The 4,526-nt window shown below is 43.3% G+C and overlaps 1 pseudogene; it reads left to right on the top strand.

Annotated features, from left to right (window-relative positions):
• The first annotated feature begins 773 nt into the window (after nt 1-773).
• Nucleotides 774-3,424, top strand: LOC119314395 (annotated as a pseudogene).
• The last annotated feature ends 1,102 nt before the right edge of the window (nt 3,425-4,526 follow it).

The following is a 4,526-nucleotide window of genomic DNA, read 5'->3' as shown; positions in this document are numbered from 1 at the left end:
CGGAAATTTGATACTTTGTGCTCCAAACCATGCATTGCTGTTCTGATCTCTATCATATGCTTTCCCATTGTGGCAGAAGCCACAGTTGGTAGATTTCAAAAGTTTTTACCAGAAATTCCACATGTTTCATTGCTGTATGATGCGGTGTTGTGCTGCTGAGGTACCATGGGGAGATGGTAGATTTCTACGAGTGTTGTTCCCGCACAAAAAAAATATACATGTACAGTACAAAGCAAAAAAGTAGAAGCATTTTATTTATAAGCCTAAATTAAAGAAGAAAAACTGAAAACGAAAATAGTACTATTATACTACTATGAAGTATAAATAAATTAAAAAAACTTTTTTCTTTTATGTAAAAATTAGAATATATTGAAAACTTCCGCACAAGTTATATAAAAGTGCTATTTTACATGTACTTATGTGGATATTTTGTATGCCAATAGATTTTTTTTTGAGACAAACTCGCAAGCTTTTATTAAGTCGTCACAATGTTTACAGGGACGGAGGGAAGATTCCCGGGATGGCCTAACCAGACACGGCGGCCACCCCCTAAAGAAAGTGCATGCCCTAAGCTACTTTTTTTTGAGGCAGGCCCTAAGCTATTGGACTCATAAAGAAAAGAAAAGAAAAAGGAAGCCCTAAACAAACTCATGACTCATGGAGGCCCATATATCGAAAGAAAAAAAACTCATGGAAGCGCATCGAGGTCCAATTAATAGAGCCCGCACACACCCACAGCGAGACTTGCAATTGCAGTTGCAGTTCCCATCGCAAATATCTCCGTCGACGCCGCCGCCGCCGCCATCCCCGCCGCCAGCTGCGCCATGCTCCGCCTTCGAGAGTGCGTCGTTTCCCGTCTCCTCTCTTCTTCCTCAGCCTCTGCCATCTCCCCTCTGCTTCGCCTCCTCTCCGCCGCCGCGCCCCACATTTCCCCAAACCCTAGCACCTTCGCCGTCGAGGAGTACCTCGTCGACACGTGCGGCCTCACCCGGCCCCAAGCCCTCAAGGCCTCCACCAAGCTCTCCCACCTCAACTCCCCCGCCAAACCCGATGCCGTCCTCGCCTTCCTCGCCGGCCTCGGTCTCTCCGGCGCCGATGCCGCCGCCGCCGTCGCCAAGGACCCGCAGCTCCTATGCGCCAACGTGGACCAAACACTGGCCCCTAGGTCTCTCGCGTCCTGACATCGCCCGCCTCGTCTCCCTCACCCCGGACCGCTTCCGGCGTAGAGCCATCGTCTCCAGGCTGCACTACTACCTGCCCCTCTTCGGCTCCTCCCACAACTTCCTCCGGCTGCTCAAGCGCTCATCCCACCTTGTGTCGTCGGACCTCGATAAGTTGGTCAAGCCCAATGTTGCCTTCCTGAGGGAGTGCGGGCTAGGTGCTTGTGATATTGCCAAGCTGTGTATTGCTGTGCCGAGGATGCTCATCACCAACCCGGAGCGCGTCCGCGCAATGGTGGCATGTGCTGAAAGACTAGGTGTTCCCCGTGGCTCTGGGATGTTCAGGCGGGCACTGCAGGCTGTCGCATTTCTCACTGAGGAGAAGATCGCCGCCAAAGTGGACTACTTGAAGAATACGTTCAGGTGGTCTGATGCCCAAGTGAGCATTGTTGTCTGTAAGGCGCCGATGGTGCTGACCATCTCAAAGGAATCTCTGAAGCGCAGGTTCGAGTTCCTGTTATCTGAGGTGGGGCAGGAACCTGCATATGTTGCTCATCGGCCGATAAGTGTTTGTCTTAGCCTGGAGGGCCGGGTCAGGCCCCGATACTATGTTGTAAAGTTTCTCAAGCAAAATGGACTGCTAGATTGCAACCCGAACTTAAATACTGTAGTCAAGATGACTGAGAAGGTATTTGTGGAGAAGCTCATATCCCCTCATAAGGAAGCTGCACCCCAACTCGCTGAAGACTATGCAACAGCTTGCAAAGGGGAAGTGCCAACTAATTTCAGATTCATATGAACAAAAAAGGGCTATGGAAATTGGTTACAGTGTATGGCGCAACAAAGTTATCACCCTTTGTGTAAGCTGTTACTTGTTTTGGTGTTCTTTGCCTAAGACGATGTTGATTGTTTTCTGTAGTATGCCAGTTAGTCATTGCTAAATGCTAACACCCTGTGAAACTGATTATTTGATTTCTGAACCTCCATATGTTGATGTTATCATAACTTAAAGAAGATCTCTGTAAATGAGAAGTTTATCAATATATATGTGATTCCGACTTCCATTGAAGATCACGCAAATTGGATGTGTGTATGGACCAATTTTGTCTTGAAACCAGCACCCATGAAACTAGAAAGCAAAAGAGTAATGCTGTGTAATTTTCCACCGAAATGTATCAGTATGATCTGCTTTCATGCCGAAATTTATCTATCATGCATGTTCAGTTTCCATTTCATTGTTTTTCAGGTTCCATCGTATGTCAATTAGTACTAACTTTGTTTAATATTCAGGTTAGACTCAGAAATAAATTTCTCATTTGCCTTTTGATATCTTTACCCTTTTTCAAAGGATTTTTTTTGTCTATTCAGCGAAGAAAAGGAAGTTCAGTTGGCTGAATAGAACCATGGTCCGCCTACCTTGAAATTCATGTACCAGGAGCCTAGGAGGATGCCGGTAGATGTATAGCTTTGGTGCGCCACCAAAACAAGCTTGCTGATGGGATGCAAAGGCTAAGGTAATGAACTATCAACTGTACACATGACTACATGAGGTAGAAGGCTATGCCTACTGTACTGCCAGCTAAAATATAACGCCTATTCCGTCAAAAAGAGAAATGTAATGCCTACCTGAACCGTCTTAGAACAATGACTGATGTTGATATTTTTAGTTCCAAACTTCAAAATGATAGCTATACTGTTCTGAATTTTTAGGATATAAAAGTTGTTTGTATCTTTGAGTGTCTAATTCCAAGTTGAAGTCAAGATTGTTAACTGCTGATAAGCTGAAGGCAGTACTAATTGCCATCTTTAATTCTGTTTGACAAATAGAGATGAACTCCTTTCAAATTCGTGTTGCAGTTATGCCTGATTATCTCCTGAAACCCGTATTTCAGTTTCTGATTCCCTGTGTTCCACTGGCGGTGACCATCAGGTCTCACCAACATAATTTTGCGCATGATCAATGGTGTTCTGTTCTGATAGGGGAGTTGTAGTAGGTATCGTGGCAATGGAGCTTTTGGCTGGAAATCTGTTTGGTGCTCTGGCATAATGACCTAGAGGTGCTCCACTTGTAACGATCCTGAATTTGACTGAAATTATTGGTATTTGGATGCTGTGTGCTCCATGCATTGGTGTTCTGATCTCTATCTATGATTTCCCATGTGGAAGAAGCTACAGTATGTAGATTTCAGAACTTGCAACCAGAAATACCATGTGTTTGAATACTGTATGTTTAATGTTCGATGATAGATGTGATGTTGTGCTGAGACGTATCCAGTAATAGCATTTTTACAGATTAACATGCCGATGTGTTTTGTATCAAGTCACAGCAAGTTACGTATTCTGTTTGGCGTCCCTATTCTTCAGTGGCATGGCTTAAAAGTTACTATCTGCCTTAACTCAAATGTAAGCCGTTCGATATCATGAAATAAGCAAACATGTCTTGTGTTAAACCATATTTTAAATTTGCAAGCTCGATTTCTCTTCTGTTGTTTTCTCATGCTTTGGCTTGTAAAACTAAATTGGGGCTTAGGGCCAGAGTAGATAGAAGGTGCAATCTCGGCCATTTTTCATACGCGCCAGTTTAGACTCTTTAGAGCTAGAGCTATTTTATCAATATTTTCCTTTACCACACCAGCATATGTATGACATGAGTTCTTATGTTTTCAGAACATTGAGAGTTTGAGACTGGGTTTAACTAATTCTGTTGACAAATCACTTTGTTATATTAAAGTTAATCAGTGATTAGTGGATTTTGACAAAAAAGTTATCTTGTTGTTTTCCTTAGATCAAGATATTGCAAAGCCCTTCATGGGACTATTGGGAAACGTGCAACATATGTAGTGCCTTTTGTAAGCTAAGCTGGGATATTGAAGTAATTGTGCTTCATGTATTTCTTTATATTTTATTTATATGATGTTGATCTAACCGTGATGGCTCCTTTGTTCCGCAAACATTACTTGCCCGGGAGCATCTCATCAGCGGTTTAGCTTTATATGCGCATATATGTTCGCAAGATGCAACAAGCATCATGCCCCGTAAATTTGTGTAATGCTAATATTCTTTTTGTTGCTCATTTTGGGAGTACTCGTCCGGTGACATTTTTGTGTGTCAACTTGAGTTTTTGTTGTGAGAACTAGAGTTTTAGTTGTGGATATTGTAGACATTATCAGGGGTGGTTGTTTTCGGCGATTGGAGGTGGGCAGTGGAGACATGGGTGAACCTTTAGTCCGCTCGCTACATGGTCCGCCGGATGTAATGGTTAAATGTCATTTTATTACCGCATTAGATTAAATTGAATGATTAGATGTTTTAAGTGGGTCTGATGGTGAGGTGTTTAGTGTTCTGTGTACGTTATGTGTGTGTGTG

Source organism: Triticum dicoccoides, chromosome 6A (genome assembly GCF_002162155.2).
Source record: "Triticum dicoccoides isolate Atlit2015 ecotype Zavitan chromosome 6A, WEW_v2.0, whole genome shotgun sequence".
In the NCBI taxonomy this organism is placed as follows: Eukaryota; Viridiplantae; Streptophyta; class Magnoliopsida; order Poales; family Poaceae; genus Triticum; species Triticum dicoccoides.
This window is presented reverse-complemented; position numbering and strand designations above follow the sequence as displayed.